General features: G+C 30.6%; 1 long non-coding RNA gene across 2 annotated transcripts; it reads right to left on the bottom strand.

Annotated features, from left to right (window-relative positions):
• Nucleotides 1-21,477: 21,477 nt before the first annotated feature.
• On the bottom strand, nt 21,478-22,199 carry LOC111811432. 2 transcript variants are annotated; one of them, XR_002817541.1, is made up of 3 exons: nt 22,042-22,199; nt 21,739-21,955; nt 21,478-21,697 (listed from the first exon to the last, which is right to left on the bottom strand). It is a non-coding gene; the product is annotated as an uncharacterized LOC111811432 (long non-coding RNA). The 2 variants fall into 2 exon arrangements; XR_002817540.1 differs by having other exon boundaries at nt 21,478-21,955.
• Nucleotides 22,200-23,649: the final 1,450 nt, after the last annotated feature.

A 23,649-nucleotide genomic window follows, 5' to 3' on the forward strand; every position in this document is an offset into this window, starting at 1 on the left:
GGTGGGTGACTGTGCCTAATATTAGATAGGCTACGTCATAAAATCGATAAAATGTTATCCATCTATATTCGACTACCATTTAGGATCGGGCTAAACTGGGCTGCTCAATCTATTAAAATCAAATCTCGTATCTTTTAGAATTGAATTGAGAAACACCTTAGATATGCTAATTCCATAAAAATCTCTCAAGTTAAACTAACAAGTCATCCCTATCTTTCCAATCTTATGGACGGGTGCCAGTCCTAATTGGATGATGATTCACATTAAATGAAAGGCATCGACAATAGCGTTTAAGTTTTAACTGGAAACTCAAATTAATAATAAAATAATAACAAAAACTATATCTTGATTGGATAGTAATAGAGATTATATTAATAAACATTAAAATGTAATAAAAATTAAACCTTTAATTTTGCTCCAGAAATCCATAACATTTAGTTATTTTTCAAAATGAGAAAGGTTTAGTTAAAATATATATGTATGTATACCTCTGCAAACAAGTTAAATCTAATATGTTGAGATAGGACCGTGAGTTAACTTGGATGGATGTACAATTACAACTGTTGGTCGATAACCTTGAATGGGATATCGTAATCGATGTAAAAAGCCCTCGTATATCTTTGGTTCAACCTTGAGAATTACCTTTATCTTGGCATAAATTGAAGGGGTAAGCAAACTGCAAGACACAGCAATGTGGGCAGTACCAATCCCATTAACTTGGGGCAGCTTTGCCAGTTTTTTTAAACCTAGGTTGTCATTGAGTAGGTAGTCAGAGTACCGAGCCATATGTTTGAGGTCGGTGACTGTTCCTAATAGATGTGTAGCCGTGGTGGCGAAGATAGACATGATCGTAGGCATGCACATTATGTTGGTAGACTTCATTAAATAGGCGATGTCATACCATGAAATGTTATCCATCTCTGTATTCTACCCGTTCAAACGATAGGGTTAAATTGTCTACCTTTCTTGGAGAGCAATTACAGAGTTACTTGTATTGAAATTAAATCACTTAGTTTTAGAAATGAATCGAGTGAATAAACATACTCCATATTACTAATTTTATCAAAATCTTGAAAATTAAACTCCTACGTCCTTTCTATTTTTTCATTCAAGTGTGAGTCCTAACTTGAGGATGGTTAGTCGATTCACGTTAAATTGGAGACATTCATCGAATTCTTCCTCTCAAACACCTAGAGGAGTCATCTTAATAATCCTAAAAAAAAATACATCAAAAAGTCATTAAAACAAAACTAAAAAAATCACTACTTCTCACCCCTCACACTTTAATTTTTACCTTGAAACTCTATATCCATAGCCACAATTGGGAATTATGATCAATAGTTTCATAAGTTCTATCTCCTCTCTACATTGTGATTGAGAAAGGTTTTTATGTCGGCAGACTATCAGATCCAACAAAGTGGACAGTACCAATGCAGATAACTTGGAGAAGCTTCGACAGTGTTTTTAAGCCTACATGTTCATTTTGTAGATAGTCGCAGTAGAGAGACATGTGTTTGAGGTCGATGATTGTTCCTAATATATGTGTAGCACTGGTGGCTGGGCCGCTTGTTGGAGATAAAAGTACATCGAACCCATATGATTATCATGATCAGATTGAATCCATTGGGCAAATATGGGTCGAAGATAGCTATGGACGCAGGTAGACATATTATGTTGGCAAACTTCATTCCATGTTATAAAGTCCATGGAATGTTATCTTTATTCGACCACTTCTAAGGTAGCGCTAAACTGTCTACCAAATTCTATGGCTACTCAATTTATTAAAATCAAATCTTGACAATAGGATTTAGTGAACAAACACCTTCATATAGCTCATTTATTCAAAATTTCTAAAGTTAAACCCCCAAGTAGTCCCTATTTTCCATTCTCATCGGTAAATGTGAGTCCTAACGGGAGGATGCTCCGTCGATTCACATTAAATCCATGAAATGTTATTATTGGACATTTAGAATGGGACTAAACTAAACTGGGCTGGTCAGTCTATTACAATAAATGAATTCAGTGAACAAACACTTTCGAAATGCTAATTTGAACAAAATCTTTGAATTTAGACTATCTAGCGTCGTTAGTCCTAATTGGAGGATGATTATTAAATGAGAGTCATTCATAGAATTATTTGTTTGAAACGCCTTCTATGGTGAATAGAATTATTGGTTTGAAACGCCCTGATCTTAAAAATCCTTTAAAAAAAATAGATCTAGTAAAATAAAACAAAAAAAAATACACCCATACACTCAAAAAAAATCACTAAGTATAGGACCAACTTAACATTTAAGCTTTACCTCTAAACTAAGTATCCATGACCACAATCAAAAACTCTAATAGATACTGTTACATAAATTCTATTTGATCCGTCAGACCGAACATCTTGCTCCCATTGATCTCTAACCATCGCCTATTTTTTAATAATTTTCATCATTTCTTGCGAGCAACTACTAGTTATGATTATTGATTGTTTGTCGGATAATTTCTTAACTTCACAATCAAAATATTAAATTAAGTAGGAAAGTGAGAAGAGGTGAAACTATATATTATAAAAGTCAACTTAGAGAAATGGAAGTAAGATTATCATAAATGAAAATAGAAATACATTAGATAAATATATTTTCAAATTTAAAAAAAAATATACGTTACAAACGTTTTTTAAAAATTAATAATAAAATAAAAAAATAAAATACTAAATTTTAGTTTGATTAAAAATAAAGGATAAAATTGTAATAAAAATTAATTTAATTTTTAATTTTTTTAAAAATAAATCTTGTTAGACAAATTGTAGGCTATGTCATAAAATCGATGAAATATTATCGGTCTGTATTCAACGACCATTTAGGATCGGTCTAAACTAGACTGGGCTGCTTAGTCTATTAAAATCAAATCTCTTATCTTTTAGAATTGAATTCAGTGAAGAAACACTCTCGAGATGCTAATTCGATCAAAATGTGTAAGTTAAACTATCAAGTCATTCCTATTTTTCCATTTTCACCGATGAGTGTGAGTCCTAATTGGGAGATGATTCACATGAAATATAAATTCACAATAACGTTTAAGTTTTACCTGCAAACTCAAATTAATAATAAAATAACAACAAAAACTCAAATTAATAATAAACTCAAATTAATAATAAAATAACAACAGAAACTCAAATTAATAATAAAATAACAACAAAAATAAAAGTAAACATTAGAGATTAAATTTTAATTTTGTTTCATAAATCCATAATATTCAATTATTTTTCAAAATGAAAAAAATATTTAAATTAAATAATTTTTAGTTAATATATATATATCTCCAAACAAGTACAAAGTTTTTAAATCTAATATGTTGAGATACGACCCTAGGTTAACTTGAATAGATCTACAATTACAACTGGTCGTCGATATCCTTGAATGGGATATCGTAATCCATATACAAAAACCTTCGTATATCTTTCGTTCAACATTGAGAATTACCTTTGTCTCGGCATAAACTGATGCGGTAAGCAAACTGTCAGACCCAGCAAAGTGGGTAGTACCAATGCCATTAACTTGAAGCAGCTTCAACAGTTTTTTAAGCCTAGGTTGTCATTGAGTAGGTAGTCGGAGAACCGAGCCATATGTTTGAGGTCGGTGACTATTCCTAATAGATGTGTAGCAATGGTGGCGAAGATAGACATGGACGTAGGCATGCACATTATGTTGGTAAACTTCATTAAATATACCATCCATAAAAGTTATCCATCTCTATATTCTACGGCTTCCATGGATAGGGTTAAATTGTCTACCAAATTCTTGGGGAGTAATTTCATACGTACTTGTATTCAAATTAAATACCTTATTTCTTTTTAGAAATGAATGAGTGAATAAACATCTCCCATATTCCTAATTTTTTAAAATCTTTAAAATTAAACTCCCACACGCCTTTCCTATTTTTTTTCATTCTCATTGGTGAGTGTGAGTCTTAACTCGAGGATGGTCTGTCGATTCACATTAAATTCGAGACGTTCATAGAATTCTTCCTCAATGTTAAAAATCCTAAAAATATATATATACACAAACCTAAAAATATTTTAAAATATAAAAATAAATATATTTTCAAATTTAAAAAAGAAATTTATATATATATACACAAAACTAAAAATATTTTAAAATTTAAAAATAGAAATACATTTGATAAATATATTTTCAAATTTAAAAAGGAGATTTGTTACATTTTTAAAAATTAATAATAAAATAACAACAAATACTAAATTTTAGTTTAATTAAAAATAAAAGATAAAATTGTAATAAAAATTAATTTTATTTTTAATTTAATAAAAAAAAGATCTTTGTAGACCGGGAGTAAGGTCGCATGTTCGTGTCTGTGCCTAATATTAGATAGGCTACGTCTTAAAATCGATGAAATGTTATCATTTGTATTGGAGCAGCTGGCTAAACTGGATTGGGCTACGTAGTCAATTAAAATCAATTGAATACAGTGAAGAACACCTCGATATGCTAATTCGATCAAAATCTCTCAAGTTAAACTATCAAGTCATCCCTATTTTTCGATTTTCATGGATTGAGTGTGAGTCCTAATTTGAGATGATTCATATTAAATGAAAGGCATTCTAAGTTTTATCTAGAAACTCAAATTAATAATAAAATAACAATAAAAATTATATCTTTATTAGATCGAAAATAAATGATAAAAGTGTAATAGAAAATAAATTAATAAACATTAAAGTGTAATAAAGATTAAACTCTTAATTTTTGTTAATAAATCCATAACATTTAGTTATTTTTCAAAATAAAAAAGTTTAAATTAAATAATTTGTAGTTAAAATATATATAGTCTACAAATAAGTACCCGTTTTTAAATTTAATAATCTAAGATAGGTTAACTTGTATAGATCTACCATTACAACAGGTAGTTGATAACCGGATATCATAATCCATATCAAAAGTCGTATATCTTTGGTTCAACCTTGAGAATTACCTCGTTGATAACCTTGAATGGGATATCATAATCCATATCAAAGCCTTCGTATATTTTTGGTTCAACCTTGAGAATTACCTCGTTGATAACCTTGAATGGGATATCATAATCCATATCAAAAGCTTTTGTATATCTTTGGTTCAACCTTGAGAATTACCTCCATCTTGTTATAAACTAATGCGGTAAAACTTTCAGACCGAGCAAGGTGGTCAGTACCAATGCCATTAATGTTGGCTTTTTGGCCTTGATCTCACTTTAATTAATTTCAATCAATTAATTGATGTTTTGATGATAACAAACCTACTTTTTAATTATTAACTATTTTCAGTATTTTGAACTGTCCACAGTATAAGGTCGGGAATAACGATTTCAATGACTTTTCAATTACTCAAATTAGAGCTAAAACGAAGAAATTACAGTCGAGTCAACATACCCGACGTGATGATGTGGCAGCAAAATCAAAATGATGGACAAATCAAAATATATCAAAGTATGACATTTATAATTTTGGGAGAGTAAGAAATGGTGGAGTTTTTCTTATTACTATATTTTTAAATAAAGTTATTTTTACAAAATATAAATTTGAATCTAACCGTTACTCACATCGATTTTTATTATTACTATATTATATTATTATATTATTATATTTTAAAATTTTGGTGGTTACTCACATAGTTTTTATTATTATTATATTATTATATTTATAATAAATTTTGAATTTCATTTGACCGTTACTCACATAACTTTTTATTATTATTATATTATATTACTATTATATTAAAATTTTGAAATAAATGAATTTAGAAAATTTTCTTATTTATTTACTTTTAATCTCCACCTTCCATTATTCCTAACACAATCCAATGGTCAATATTCAATCCTACATTTTGCCACTTTTCTCCTCTATATAAACTCATCTTCCCCACATTTTAAAATACACAACTTACATACATTCTCCAATCCTCATTTGTTCAAAGTCTCCATTGTTTGTTGCTCTCTCCAAGCTTACAAGTTTATTTCTTTTCATCTTATTCTTGAGAGGGATTATTTTTGTATTGTGAGGAAATAGTTGTGAGTATCCCAAATTGTAAATCTACTCTTTGAGAGAGTTGTGGTGTGTTATTATCAAACTCAAATACTTGTATCGGTTTGATCCTGCGCCGTGGAAAGGATTGAGTTTGCTCTTGAACTCGTAAAAAGAGCGGTGTAGCGGTTTGGCTCAGATCCGTGGAAAGAGTCGAGAAAGTTCTTTATTCAAATTCCCAAGAGGCGCTTGGGGAGTGGAGTAGGTCGAGTTTGACCGAACCACTATAAAACTACGGTGTCATTTTCTCTAACTCTTTTCTATTTAATTTCAAAATTATTATTGTGATTTATTGCATGTTCTACTTGATTATTGTTTTGACTTGAATTACTTTGTTATAGTAATTATCATCTTCTACTTATTTGTAAAAAGTTTCATCATTAGAAAAATTAATCACGTTTAAACACTTTTATCGTTAAAACCCTATTCACCCCCCCTCTAGGGTTGCCATACCGATCCAACAATTAATTTGTATCAGCTTCATCAGTTTTTTAAGTCTAGGTTGTCATTGAGTAGGTAGTCGGAGTACCGAGCCATATGTTTGAGGTCGGTGACTGTTCCTAATAGATGTGTAGACGTGGTGGCGAAGATAGACATGGACGTACGCATGCACATTATGTTGGTAAACTTCATTAAATATACCATCCATTGAAAGTTATCCATCTTTGTATTCTACCACTACTTCATCCATCTTTGTATTCTACCACTAATTCGAAGGATAGGGTTAAATTGTCTACCAAATTCTTGAGGAGTAATTTCATAGCTACTTGTATTGAAATTAAATCTCTTATTTTTTAGAAATGAATCTAGTGAATAAACACCTCCCATATTCTTAATTTGTTGAAAATCTTAGAAAATTAAACTCTCATGTCCTTCCTATTTTTTCATTCTCATTGGTAACGGTAAGTTCTAACTCGAGGATGCTCTCTCGATTCACGTCAAATTGGAGGCATTCATAGAATTCTTCTATCTGAAACACCTTTGGAGTCAATCTTGAAAATTCTAAAAAAATATATATACAAAATTCAATAAAACAAAACTAAAAATATTTTCAAATTTAAAAATAAAAAATACATGATAAATAAATTTTCAAATTAAGAAAGGAAATTTGTTACAAACGTTTTTTAAAAATTAATAATAAAATAACAACAAATACTCAATTTTAGTTTGATTAAAAACAGAGGGTAAATTTGTAATAAAAATTAATTTTATTTTTAATTAAAAAAAATCTTTGTAGACAGAACTAAGGTGGCAGTGTCTGTGTGCTAGATAGACTATGTCATAAAATTGATGAAATGTTATTATTTGTATTGGACGAGCATTTAGGATTAGGCTAAACTGGACTGCTTAGTCTATTAAAATCAAATCTCTTATTTTTTTAGTATTGAATAGTGAAGAAACACTTTCGATATGCTAATTCGATCAAAATCTCTCCAGTTAAACTACCAAGTTATCCCTATTTTTCTATTTTTATAGACCGTTCTATTTCGAGGATGATTCACATTAGATGAATGACATTAACAATAAGGTTTAAGTTTTATCTGGAAACTCAAATTAATAATAAAATAACAACAAAAATTATATCTTTCGATCGAAAATAAATGATAAAAGTATAATAGAAATTAAATTAATAAACATTAAAAATGTAATGAAGATTAAATTTTTAATTTTGCTTAATAAATCCATAACATTTAGTTATTTTTTAAAATAAAAAATGTTTAAATTAAATAATTTGCAGTTAATAAATATATATATATATATATCGTAGTTTTTAAATCTAATAGGCTGAGATACAACTATCGGTTAATTTGTATGGATTTACAATTATAACGTGTCATTTATAACCTTGAATGCGAAATCATCATCATATAAAAAGCCTTGGTATATCTTTGATTCAACCTTGAGAATTACCTACGTCTGGGCATAAACTGATGCGGTAAGCAAATTCATCAAAATGGGCAGTACCAATACCATTAAGCTTAGCCAGTTTTTTTAAACCTAGGTTGTTATTGAGTAGGTAGTTGGAGTACCGAGCCATATGTTTGAGGTCGGTGACTATTCCTAATAGATGTGTACCAGTGGTGGCGAAGATAGACATGGACGTAGGCATGCACATTATGTTGGTAAACTTACTTAAAAATATGTTTGAGGTCGGTGACTATTCCTAATAGATGTATACCAGTGGTGGCGAAGATAGACATGGACGTAGGCATGCACATTATGTTGGTAAACTTACTTAAAAATATGTTTGAGGTCGGTGACTATTCCTAATAGATGTATACCAGTGGTGGCGAAGATAGACATGGACGTAGGCATGCACATTATGTTGGTAAACTTACTTAAAAATATGTTTGAGGTCGGTGACTATTCCTAATAGATGTATACCAGTGGTGGCGAAGATAGACATGGACGTAGGCATGCACATTATGTTGAAATGTTATCCATCTGTATTCTACCACTTCTACCAAATTCTTGGGCAGCAATTCCATAAATAAACACATCCCATATTAATAATTTTATCAAAATCTTGATAATTAAACTACACATACTTCCTATTTTTCCATTCTCATTGGTAATTGTGAGTCCTACTTCTCATTTGATTTACAAAATTGGAGGCATTCATAGAATTCTTCTTCTAAAACACGTTTTGGGAGTCAATCTTACAAATTCTAAAAAAAAAAAAAATATATCCAAAAGGTCAAAATCTCTCGAGTTAAACTACGTCATCCCTATTTTTCCATTTTCATGGATTGAGTGTGAGTCTAATTGGAGGATGATTCACATTAGATGAAAGGCATTCACAGTAACGTTTTTTAGTATTAGATATAGTGAAGAAACACCTTCGGTATGCTAATTCGATCAAAATCTCTCAAGTTAAACTACCAAGTCATCCTATTTTTTCATTTTCATGGACTGGGAGTGAGTCTAATTGGAGGATGATTCATATTAGATGAAAGACATTCACAATAACGTTTTTTAGTATTGAATATAGTGAAGAAACACCTTCGATATGCTAATTCGATCAAAATCTCTCAAGTTAAACTACCAAGTCATCCTATTTTTCTATTTCCATAGACTGAGTGTGAGTTTAATTGGAAAATGATTCATATTAGATGAAAGACATTTACAATAACGTTTAAGTTTTACCTGGAAACTCAAATTAATAATAAAATAACAACAAAAATTATATCTTCATTCGATCGAAAACAAATGATAAAAGTGTAATAGAGATTAAATTAATAAACATTACCGTGTAATAAAGATTAAACTTTTAATTTTTCTTAATAAATGTGTAACTTAGTTATTTTTCAAAATAAAAAATGTTTAAATTAAATAATTGGTAATTAATATATATATATATATATATATATATATATATATATATATATATATATATATATATATATACTGTCTGCAAATAAGTACACCGTTTTTAAATTTAATAGGCTGAGATACTATGGGTTATCTTGAATGCATCTACCATTCTAACAGGTCCTTGAAAACCTTGAATGGGATACCATAATCCATATAAAAATCGTTGGTATATCTTTGGTTCAATCTTGAGAATTACGTTCATCTTGGCATAAACTGATGCGGTAAGCAAACTTTCAGACCCAGCAAAGTGGGCAGTACCAATGGCATTAACTCGGAGCAGCTTCGTCAGTTTTTTAAGCCTAAGTTGTCATTGAGTAGGTACTCGGAGTACCGTGCCATATGTTTGAGGTCGGTGACTGTTCCTAATAGATGTGTAGCAGTGGTGGCGAAGATAGACATAAACGTAAGCATGCACATTATGTTGGTAAACTTCATTAAATATATCATCCATGAAAGTTACCCATCTCTGTATTCTACCACTTCGAAGGATAGGGTTAAATTGTCTACCAAATTCTGGGAGAGTAGGTAGTCGGAGTACCGTGCCATATGTTTGAGGTCAGTGACTGTACCTAATATATGTGTAGTAGTGGTGGCAAAGATAGACATAGATGTAGGCATGCACATTATGTAAACTTCATTAAATATACCATCCATGAGAGTTATTCATCTCTATATTCTACCACTTATTACGGTTAAATTGTCTACCAAATTCTTGGAGTGTAATCTCATAACTACTTGTATTCAAATTAAATCCCTTATTTTTTAGAAATGAATTGAGTGAATAAACACCTCCCATATTCTAATTTTTAAAATCTTGAAAATTAAACTACCATGTCTTTCCTATTTTTTCATTCTCATTGTAACTGTGAGTCCTAATTTGAGGATCTCAATGGATTCATGTTAAATTGGAGGCATTGAATTCTTTCTAACAGTGTAATAAAAATTAAATTATTTTAATTTAATTAGAAAAAAAAATCTTTGAAGATAAATGGGGAGAGGACGTGTTTGAGGTGGGTGACTGTGTCATATGTCATCAAATCCATGAAATGTTATTATTGGACATTTAGGATGGGACTAAATTAAACTCGGCTGGTCATTCTATTAAAATAAATGAATTCAGTGAATAAACACTTTCGAAATGCTAATTTGATCAAAATCTTTGAATTTAGACTATCCAGCGTTAGTCCTAATTGGATGATGATTCACATTAAATCAGAGTCATTCATAGAATTATTTGTTTGAAACGCCTTCTGTGGTGAATAGAATTATTCGTTTGAAATGCCTTCTCTGATGATCTTAAGAATCCTGAAAAAAAAAATAGATGTACTATAATAAAACTAAAAGAAATACATCCATTAACTCAACAAAATCACTAAATGTGTATAGCATCAACTTAACATTTAAGTTTTACCTGGAAACTAGGTATCCATGACCACAATGGAAAATTCTAACCGATACTGCTACATAAATTCTATTTGATCCCGTAGATCAAACATATTGCTCTCATTAATCTCTAACCATCGCCTATTCTCCAATAATTTTCACCCTTTCTTACGAGCACTACTAGTTATGATTATTGATTATTTGTCAGATAATTTCTTTAACTTCACAATCAAAATATTAAATTAAGTATGAAAGTGAGAAGAAGTGAAACTATATATTATAAAAGTCAATCTAGTGAAATGGGAGTAAGATTATGCTAAATGAAAATAGAAATACATTAGATAAATATATTTTCAAATTAAAAAAATATATATATGTTACAAAGTTTTTTAAAAATTAATAATAAAATAACAATTTAGTTTGATTAAAAATAAAGGATAAAATTGTAATAAAAAAATATTTGTAGACAAATTGGTAGGCTGTCATAAAATTGATGAAATGTTATCGGTCTGTATTCGACGACCATTTAGGATCGGGCTAAACTGGACTGAGCTGTTCAGTCTATTAAAATCAAATCTCTTATCTTTCAGAATTGAATTCAGTGAAGAAACACTCTCTATATGCTAATTGGATCAAAATGTCTAAGTTAAACTATCAAGTCAACCCTATTTTTCCATTTTCACGTACTGAGTGTGAGTCCTAGTCAACCCTATTTTTCCATTTTCACGGACTGAGTGTGAGTCCTAATTGGAAGATGATTCACATCAAATAGAAATTCACAAAAACGTTTAAGTTTTACCTGTAAATTCAAATTAATAATAAAATAACAACAACAACTTAAATTAATAACAAAATAACAACAAAAATAAAGATAAACTCGTTAGAGTGTAATAGAGATTAAATTTTAATTTTGTTTCATAAATTCATAATATTCGGTTATTTTTCAAAATGAAAAAAATATTTAAATTAAATAATTTTTAGTTAATATATATATCGAAACAAGTACAAAGTTTTTAAATCTAATATGTTGAGATACGACCGTAGATTAACTTGAATAGATCTACAATTACAACTTGTCGTCGATATCCTTGAATGAGATATCGTAATCCATATAAAAAGCCTTCGTATATCTTTCGTTCAACATTGAGAATTACCTTTGTCTCAGCATAAACTCGGTAAGCAAACTGTCAGACCCAACAAAGTGGGTAGTACCAATGCCATTAACTTGAAGCAGCTTCGACAGTTTTTTAAGCCTAGGTTGTCATTGAGTAGGTAGTCAGAGTACTGAGCCATATGTTTGAGGTCGGTGACTATTCCTAATAGATGTGTAGCAATGGTGGCGAAGATAGACATGGACATAGGCATGCACATTATTTTGGCCATCCATAAAAAGTTATCCATCTCTATATTCTACTGCTTACAAGGATAGGGTTAAATTGTCTAACAAATTCTTGGCAGCAATTTCATACTTACTTGTATTGAAATTAAATACCTTAATTCTTTTTAGAAATGAATCAAGTGAATAAATCTCCTATATTCCTAATTTTTTAAAATCTTTTAAAATTAAACTCCCACGTCTTTCCTATTTTTTTTCATTCTCATTGAGTGTGAGTCCTGAGATGGTCTGTCGATTCACATTAAATTGTAGGCATTCATAGAATTCTTCCTCTGAAACTGTAGTTAATCTTAAAAATCCTAAAAAAAATATATATACACAAAACTAAAAATATTTTAAAATTTAAAAATAGAAATACATTTGATAAATATATTTTCAAATTTAAAAAGGAAATTTGTTACAAACTGTTTTTTAAAAATTAATAATAAAATAACAACAAATACTAAATTTTAGTTTGATTAAAAATAAAAGATAAAATTGTAATAAAAATTAATTTTATTTTTAATTAAAAAAAAAACAAACTGTTTTTAAAAATTAATAATAAAATAACAACAAATACTAAATTTTAGTTGGATTAAAAATAAGAGATAAAATTGTAATAAAAATTAATTTTATTTTTAATTAAAAAAAAAACAAACTGTTTTTAAAAATTAATAATAAAATAACAACAAATACTAAATTTTAGTTGGATTAAAAATAAGAGATAAAATTGTAATAAAAATTAATTTTATTTTTAATTAAAAAAAAAACAAACTGTTTTTAAAAATTAATAATAAAATAACAACAAATACTAAATTTTAGTTGGATTAAAAATAAGAGATAAAATTGTAATAAAAATTAATTTTATTTTTAATTAAAAAAAATGTTTGTAGACAGAGTAAGGTCGCATGTTGGTGTCTGTGACTAATATTAGATAGGCTATGTCTTAAAATCGATAAATGTTATCATTTGTATTCGAGGAGTAGGATTAGACTAAACTGGACTGGGCTAGTCAGTCAATTAAAATCAAATCTCTTATTTTTTTTTAGTATTGAATACAGTGAAGAAACACTTTCGATATGCTAATTCAATATCTATCAAGTTAAGCTATCAAGTTATCTCAATTTTTCCATTTTCATGGATTGAGTGTGAGTCCTAATTGGAGGATGATTCACATTAAATGAAAGGCATTCTAAGTTTTACCTCAAAACTCAAATTAATAATAAAATAACAACAAAAATTATATCTTCATTGGATTCATTTGATCCAAAATAAAGGATAAAAGTGTAATAAAGATTAATTTAATAAACATCAAAGTGTAATAAAGATTAAACTCTTAATTTTGGTTAATAAATCCATAACATTTAGTTATTTTTCAAAATAAAAAACTTTAAATTAAATAATTTGTAGTTAAAATATATATATAGTACAAGTTTCTAAATCTAATAAGCTGAGATAGGTTAACTTGTATGGATCTACCATTACAACCGTTAGTTGATAACCTTGAATGGGATATCATAATCCATATCAAAAGCCTTCGTCTATCTTTGGTTCAACCTTGAGAATTACCTCGATAACCTTGAATGGGATATCATAATCCATATCAAAAGCATTCGTATATCTTTGGTTCAACCTTGAGAATTATCTCGTTGATAACCTTGAATCGGATATCATAATCCATATCAGAAGCCTTCGTATATCTTTGGTTCAACCTTGAATTACCTCCATCTTGTTATAAACTGATGCCGTAAAACTTTCAGACCCAGCAAAGTGATCAGTACCAATACCATTAACTAGGAGCAGCTTCATGAGTATTTTAAGTCTAGGTTGTCATTGAGTAGGTAGTCGGAGTACCGAGCCATATGTTTGAGGTCGGTGACTGTTCTTAATAGATGTGTAGCAGTGGTGGCGAAGATAGACATGGACGTAGGCATGCACATTATGTTGGTAAACTTCATTAAATATACCATCCATTGAAAGTTATCCATCTCTGTATTCTACCACTTCGAATGATAGGGTTAAATTGTCTACCAAATTTTTCAAGAGTAATTTCATAGTATTGAAATTAAATCCCTTATTTTTTAGAAATGAATGAGTGAATAAACACCTCCCATATTCCTAATTTTATCAAAATCTTAGAAAATTAAACTCCCATGTCTTTCATGTCCTTCCTATTTTTTTCATTCTCATTGGTAATTGTGAGTCCTAACTCGAGGATGCTCTGTCCATTCACGTTAAATTGGAGTCATTCATAGAATTCTTCCCTCTCAAACACTTTGAAGTCATTCTTAAAAATTCTAAAAAATATATATACAAAATTCAATAAAACAAAACTAAAAATATTTTCAAATTTAAAAATAAAAATACATGATAAATAAATTTTCAAATTAAAAAAGGAAATTTGTTACAAACATTTTTTAAAATTAATAATAAAATAACAAAAAAAAAATACTAAATTTTAGTTTGATTAAAAATAAAGAATAAATGTGTAAAATTAATTTTATTTTTAATTAAAAAAAAATCTTTGTAGGGAGAGCAGTAAGGTGGCAGTATATGTGGCTAATGTTAGATAGGCTATGTCTGACATAGATGAAATGTTATCATTTGTATTGGACAGGTTAGGCTAAATTGGACTACTTAGTCTATTAAAATCAAATCTCTTATTTTTTTTAGGATTGAATACAGTGAAAAAAAACACGTTCGATATGCTAATTCGATCAAAATCTCTCAAGTTAAACTACCACGTCATCCTATTTTTCCATTTTCATAAAACGAGTGTGAGTTCTATTTGGAGGATGATTCACATTAAATGAATGACATTAACAATAACTTTTAAGTTTTACCTGGAAACTCAAATTAATAATAAAATAACAACAAAAATTATATCTTCATTCGAATCGGAAATAAATGATAAAAGTGTAATAGAGATTCAATTAATAAACATTAAAATGTAATGAAGATTAAATTTTTAATTTAGATTCAATTAATAAACATTAAAATGTAATGAAGATTAAATTTTTAATTTAGATTAATAAATCCATAACATTTAGTTATTTTTCAAAATAAAAAATGTTTAAATTAAAGAATTTGTAGTTAATATATATATACGGTGGCAAATAAGTATATAGTTTTTAAATCTAATAGGCTGAGATACGACCCTCGGTTAATTTGTAAGGATCTACAATTACAACTTGTCGTTTATAACCTTGAATGGGATATCATCATCCCTATAAAAAGCCTTTATATAACCTTGAATGGGATATCATCATCTATATAAAAAGCCTTTATATCTTTGGTTCAACCTTGAGAATTACCTACATCTTGTCATAAACGGATCGGGTAAGCAAACTTTCAGACCCAGCAAAATGGGCAGTACAAATGCCAACGGATCGGGTAAGCAAACTTTCAGACCCAGCAAAATGGGCAGTACGAATGCCATTAACTTGGAGCAGCTTCGCCAGTTTTTTTAAGCCTAAGTTGGTATTGAGTAGGTAGTCGGAGTACCGAGCCATATGTTTGAGGTCAGTGACTGTTACTAATAAATGTGTAGCAGTGGTGGCGAAGATAGACATGGACGTACGCATGCACATTATGTTGGTAAACTTCCTTAAATAGGCGATGTCATACCATCCATAAAATGTTATCCATCTGTATTTCTACCAAATTCTTGGGGAGTCATTTCATAGCTCCTCTGTCTATTGAAATTAAATCAACTCTTTTGTAGAAATGAATGGAGTGAATAAACACCTTCCATATTACTAATTTTATCAAAATCTTGAAAATTAAACTCACACGTCCTTCCTATTTTTTCATTCTCTGGGTAACTGTGAGTCCATGATCATTCGATTTACGGCAGTCATAGAATTCTTCCTCTAAAACAAAACTCAAAAATCACCCCTTCTCATCACCTTAAAGTTTAATTTTTAACTTGAAACTCCATATCCATACTCATAATTGAGAATTTTGATAAATAGTGTTTCATAAGTTCTATCTCTGAGCATAAATTGTGATTGAGAATGATTTTTATTATTGAGAAAGGTTTTTATCTTGCAGACTATCAGATTCAACAAGTGGACAGTACAATAAATAGTGTTTGATAAGTTTTATCTCTTAGCCTAAATTGTGATTGAGAAAGGTTTTTAGTGTGATTCATAAAGGTTTTTATCTCTGCAGACTATCAGATCCAACAAAGTGGGAAGTAGCAACGCCGTTAACTTGGAGCTAGCTTCGACAGTTTTTTTAAGCCTACGTGTTCATTTTGTAGATAGTCGCAATACCGAGCCATGTGTTTGAGGTCGATGACTGTTCCTAATATATGTGTAGCATTGGTGGCTGAGCCACTTGTTGAAGATAAAAGTACATGAAACCCATATGATGTTTTACCGTGAGCAGATTGAATCCATTGGGCAAATATGGGTCGAAGATAGTGATGAAGCAGGTAGACATATTATGTTGGCAAACTTCATGGGATGTCATAAAGTCCATGGAATATTATCTGTATTCGACCACTTCTAAGGTAGAGTTAAACTGTCTACAAAATTATTGTTGAGCAATTATATGGCTACTCAATCTATTAAAATCAAATCACTTGTTCTTCAAAAATGAATTTAGTGAACAAACACCTTCGTATCGCTAATTTCATCAAAATCTCCCAAGTAGTCTCTATTTTTTTCATTCTCATTGGCAAGTATGAGTCTTAACTGGAGGATGCACAGTCGATCCACATTAAATCAAAAGCATTAATAAATAAAAAATTTGTTTGAAACGACTTGTAGTCCATCTTACAATCCTAACAAAGATACTAAAACAAAACTCAAAAACTCACTATATCACTTCTCACTACCAAAGTTTAATTTTTACCTAGAAACTCGGTATACATGACCACAATTGAGAACTCTGATAGATATTGGTTTATAATTCCTATCTCATCCACTAAATTGCGGGATCAAACATCTCGCTTCCATTGACCTCCAACCATCGCCTTTTCTCCAATAATTGTCACCATCTCTTCGAGTAACTACTTGGTATGATTATTAATTGTTTGTCAGAAAAATTTTGAACTTAAAATATTGAATTAGATGAGAAAGTGAGAAAGGGTTAAACCATATATTATAAAAATCACCTCAGACAAATGAAAGTAAAATTATGTTAAATGAAAATAGAAATACATTAGATAAATATGTTCAAATTTAAAAAGAAAATTTATTACAAACCTTTTTTTTTTAAATTAATAATAAAATAACCACATAAACCAAATTTTAGTTGGATTGAAATAAAGATAAGAGTGTAATAAAAATTAAATTATTTTATTTTAATTAAAAAAAAATCTTTCAAGACAAATAGGGCAGAGTACATATGCGTGTGTTTGAGGTGGCTGATTATGTAATGTCGTACAATTCATGAAATGTTATTATTTGACTATTAGGTCGTGGCTAAAGCAGTACTCATTCTATTAAAATCAAATCTCTTATCTTTTAGAAATGAATTCAGTGAAAAAATACCTTCGATGTACTAATTTGATTAAAAAAAATATATGAATTTAAACTACCAAGTCATCCCAATTTTTCCATTTTCATGCTGAGCATTAGTAGTAGTCTGAGGATGATTCACATTAAATCAAATAAGTGTCATTCAGAGAATTATTGGTTTTAAACGTCTCTGTGGTTATCTTAAAAATCCTAAAAAAAAATCTACTAAAACAAAACTAAAAAAATACATCTACAAGTCAACTCAAAAAATATGGTATATCACCTAACTTAACAATTAAGTTTTACCTGTATCCATGGCCACGATCGAAAACTCTAATAGATACTACTTTATAAATTCTATTTGATTCGTGAGACCAAACATCTCGCTCCCATTGACTTTTAACCATCGCTCCTTCTCCAATAATTTTCACTATTTCTTTCGAGCAACCACTTGTTCTGATTATTGATTGTTTGTCAGATAATTTCTTAACTTCACGATCAAAATATTGAATTGAGTAGGACAGTAAATATTGAATTGAGTAGGAGAGTGAGAAGAAGTGAAACTATATATTATAAAAATCAACTTAGAGAAATGGGAGTAAGATTAAATGAAAATAGAAATACATCACATAAATATGTTTTCAAATTAAAAAGGAAAAATTTATTAACAAAGTTTTTTAAAAATTAATAATAAAATAACAATAAATACTAAATTTTAGTTTGATTAAAAATAAAGGATAAAGGTAGTAAAAATTAATTTTTATTTAATTAAAAAAAAATCTTTGTATGTTTGAGATTGGTAACTGTGCCAATATTAGATTGGTTATGTTATAAAATCGACAGACAGACGAGAAGATCAGAGGAGTTACAGTTTTTTTGTAAGTTAAACTAACAAGTTATCCCTATTTTTCTATTTGGATGAACGGAATGTGAGTGATGATTCACATCCAATGAAAGACATCCCTAATAACATTTAAATTTTATTTGGAAACTCAAAATAAAATAAAATAACAACAAAAACTATATCTTGATTTGATGGAAAATAAATGATAAAAGGGTAATAGAGATTAAATTAATAATGTACCTTAAACCTTCAATTTTGCTTAAGAAATCCATAATATTTAGTTATTTTTCAAAATGAAAAATGTTTAAATTAAATAATTATATATATATATACAAATAAACACACAGTTTTTATATCTAATATGTTGAGATAGGATTGTGGGTTAACTTGGATGGATCTACACTTACAACTAGTCGTCGATAACTTTGAATGGGATATCGTAAAACATATAAAAAGCCTTCGTATATCTTTTAGTTGAACTTGAGAATTACCCTCATCTTGGCATGATGCCGTAAGAAAACTGTCAGACCCAGCAAAGTGGGCAGTAACAATGTCATTAGCTTGTAGTAGCTTCGCTAGTTTTTTTAAGCCTAAGTTGCCATTGAGTAGGTAGTCGGAGTACCGAGCCATATGTTTGAGGTCGGTGACTGTTCCTAATAGATGTGTATCAGTGGTGGCAAAGATAGACATGGACGTAGGCATGCACATTATGTTGGTAAACTTCATTAGATAGTCGATGTCATACCATCCATGAAATGTTATCCATCTCTGTATTTTACCACTTCGAAGGATAGGGTTAAATTGTCTACCAAATTCTTGGGGAGTAATTACATAGCTACTTCGAAATTACATCCCTTCATTTTTAGAAATGAATCGAGTGAATAAACACCTTCCATATTACTAATTTTATCAAATTCTTGAAAATTAAACTCTTCGTCTTTCCTATTTTTTCATTCTCATGGGTAACTGTGAGTCCTAACTCGAGGATGCTCAATTTAAATACTAATTGTATCAAATTCTTGAAAATTAAACTCGAGCGTCTTTCCTATTTTTTTATTCTCATAGGTAAGTGTGAGTCCTAACTCGAGGATGCTCAATTTAAATAGTGTGAGTCCTAACTCGAGGATGCTCAATTTAAATTGGAGGCATTCATAGAATTCTTCCTCTCAAATATCTTTTGGAGTCTATCTTTAAAATCCTAAAAAAATACATTGAAGGAGTCCCTAAAACAAAACTAAAAAAATCATACTTCTCACCACCTCAAGTTTAATTTTTACCTTGAAACTCCATATCGCCACAATTGTGAATGGTGATAAATAGTGTTTATAAGCTCTATCTCCTCCATAGATTGTGATTGAGAAAGTTTTTATCTCTATAGATTATCATATCCAACAAAGTGTGCAGTGCCAATGCGGTTAACTTGTAGCAGCTTCGTAGTTTTTTTAAGCCTAGGTTGTCATTGAGTATATAGTCGCAGTACCGAGCCATGTGTTTGCTAATATATGTGTAGCAGTGGTGGCTCCGCTTGTTGAAGATAAAAGTACATTGAACCCGTATGATGTTTTACCATGAGCAGATTGAATCCATTGGGAACCCGTATGATGTTTTACCAGCTTCGTAGTTTTTTTAAGCCTAGGTTGTCATTGAGTATATAGTTGCAGTAACGAGCCATGTGTTTGCTAATATATGTGTAGCAGTGGTGGCTCCGCTTGTTGAAGATAAAAGTACATCGAACTCGTATGATGTTTTACCATGAGCAGATTGAATCCATTGGGAACCTGTATGATGTTTTACCAGCTTCGTAGTTTTTTTAAGCCTAGGTTGTCATTGAGTATATAGTTGCAGTAACGAGCCATGTGTTTGCTAATATATGTGTAGCAGTGGTGGCTCCGCTTGTTGAAGATAAAAGTACATCGAACTCGTATGATGTTTTACCATGAGCAGATTGAATCCATTGGGAACCTGTATGATGTTTTACCATGAGCAGATTGAATCCATTTAGCAAATATGGGTCTGAATCCATTGGGAACCCGTATGATGTTTTACCATGAGCAGATTGAATCCATTTAGCAAATATGGGTCTGCAGATTGAATCTATTGAGCAAATATGGGTCTTCTTTACCATGAGCAGATTGAATCCATTGGGAACCCGTATGATGTTTTACCATGAGCAGATTGAATCCATTGAGCAAATATGGGTCTTCTTTACCATGACCAGATTGAATCCATTGAGCAAATATGGGTCTGCAGATTGAATTGAGAAAATATGGGTGAGCAAATATGATTGAATTCATTGAGCAAATATGGGTCCGCAGATTGAATTGAGCAAATATGGGTGAGCAAATATGGGTCTTCTTTACCATGAGCAGATTGAATCCATTGAGCAAATATGGGTCTGCAGATTGAATTGAGCAAATATGGGTCTTCTTTACCATGAGCAGATTGAATCCATTGAGCAAATATGGGTCTGCAGATTGAATTGAGCAAATATGGGTCGAAGATAGCCATTGAGCAAATATGGGTTGAAGATAGCGATGGACGCAAGTAAACATGTTATGTTGCCTTCATGCGATGTCCCTTGAATGTTATTTGTATCCGACCACCCCCTAATGAAGGGGTAAACTGTCTACCAAATTCTTTACTATGACTACTCAATTTATTAAAATCAAATCACTTGTTATTGCGAAATGAATATTTAGTGAACAAACACCTTCATATCGCTAATTTGATCAAAATTTCTAAAGTTAAACTTGATCAAAATTTCTAAAGTTAAACTTGATCAAAATTTCTAAAGTTAAACTCCCAAGTAGTCCCTATTTTTCTATTCCCAAGTAGTCCCTATTTTTCTATTCTGATCTAAGTCCCAAGTAGTCCCTATTTTTCTATTCTGATCTAAGTCCCAAGTAGTCCCTATTTTTTCATTCTGATGTAAGTGTGCATTCTGATCTAAGTGTGAGTTCTAATGAGAGGATGCTCAGTCAATTCACTTTTTTGGTTTCACGATCTTATAATTCTCAGAAAAGATGAATGTAAAACAAAACTCAAAAAATTCCTAAATAACTCTTCACCACCAACATTTAATTTTTACCTAGAAACTCGGTATACATTGCCACAATTGGAAACTCCGATAGATACTGGTTCATAACTTCTATCATCTAGTAAATTGTGGGATCAAACATCTAGCTTCCATTGACCTCCAACCGATCGCCCTTTCTCCATTCCCAATTCCATTGACCTCCAACCTATCGCCCTTTCTCCATTCCCAATTCCATTGACCTCCAACCTATCGCCCTTTCTCCATTCCCAATATATACTTAAATTGTGGGATCAAATATCTAGCTTCCATTGACCTCCAACCATCGCCCTTTCTCCTCCATTGACCCCAAAATTTGAAAATTGGATGCTTGAGCTCTCACCAGATTCTCTATTATATTTCATAATTACCTGTCCAACTTCAAGAAAGAAGTACGGGCTAAAAAAACTAGTAAAAGATGATATGTTAAGCACAAAAACAATCCATCGATTGAAATATTGGTACCTGAGTCGCAAATGATTAGGCAATTTTGAAAGGGTGTTAGAGAAGATAAAAGATCCAAGGACGGTAGCTCCCCTGTGACAGTCTTTGCATCTCTTTGCAGCTGCAACATACCATCAGGTATCTGTTTCAGAACAGACACTCTGTCCATGAACAACTGCCCATAGTTCTCCATAATCTTTGAATGCCCTATTCATAACACCAATCTTCTAATTAAAATTTCCCATCGACATCAGGGTTAAGAAAGGAATCTATAAATTCTGTACAATAATTTTTCCTGAAGCCAAATCCATGGTCCATAGTGTCCCAAGACTGCAAACAAATGAAGCAAAACCAACGTAGATTATAAGAACCAGCACTCATATTGATTGTCACGTCATCCATTGTGTAATCAATAGTCTCACATGGACTTGAAAGTTCAAATAATTGTCGGGATGAACTAGTGCGTACCTCAGAGTCCACAAAATACAGGCAATCCTGAGTAGCATGATAAAAGGAATCTGCTGGACGAGCTAATTTGACCAATTCAAATTCTCCGTCCTCAAAACCTGGATAAGAACCAATCTGACATATAAAAATGGAAGCATGTCAACAATGTAATGCAATAATGCGGTAATCTAATCAGTTGTGAGATATAAGGATGGTAAATAAATAGTGTATTAGTCTAAAATGATTGAACGAACCAACGGTCTTGAAACTACACCTTTATGTTAGAAGCAGAACTAAATAGAACTCAAGGATGCAGTAGTGCAACCTATAGAACAGGTCCCGTTCAATTAAGGACCTAAATTATAATCATAACGTTTCAAGTTATAATGACACAACCAACAATATTACAACTTGTAGACTTGCAAACTAGCAGTAGTGGAGAATAAAATTCTGCATGAACGAACATGAATATGGTTCTTCAAACGTATTTAAAGAAAAGATCAAACTTTTAGACACAATATCAGTCAAACACGGTCCTAAATACAATAACTGCCAAACACTATCCTAAATACAATAATTGTCCGACATTATCCATTCTAACCATCACTTGAAGCAGAAATTTCTTTTTTTTTTATACCCTTCCTGGAATATACTTTTGTAATGGGAGGTATAACACGTCCCAACAATAACCGAGGAGGCAAGAAAAATGATGGATTCCCTATTCTGGTTGATTTGGCTGGGGGAGAAAGTGACATATGTTCGAGGACAAGCGTTCGTCTATCCTTAATGGCTCTCTCTCGGTGTAAATTCTCCCAAATAGTTATAGTCTAACCACACTCATAACCACTTGAAACATTTTAAGCAGAACCACTTCGTGAAGCTGTAATAATTCATGGTGTACAAGCAGGGATACAAAATTTAAATCTAGCAAAGTTGTAAACATATGAATCATACATACCGCAGAACATTTTAAGCAGAACCGCTTCGTGAAGCTGTAATAATTCATGGTGTACAAGCAGGGATACAAAATTTAAATCTAGCAAAGTTGTAAACATATGAATCATACATACTGCAGAACATTTTAAGCAGAACCGCTTCGTGAAGCTGTAATAATTCATGGTGTACAAGCAGGGATACAAAATTTAAATCTAGCAAAGTTGTAAACATATGAATCATACATAC

This window comes from Cucurbita pepo, chromosome LG15 (genome assembly GCF_002806865.2).
Source record: "Cucurbita pepo subsp. pepo cultivar mu-cu-16 chromosome LG15, ASM280686v2, whole genome shotgun sequence".
In the NCBI taxonomy this organism is placed as follows: domain Eukaryota; kingdom Viridiplantae; phylum Streptophyta; class Magnoliopsida; order Cucurbitales; family Cucurbitaceae; genus Cucurbita; species Cucurbita pepo.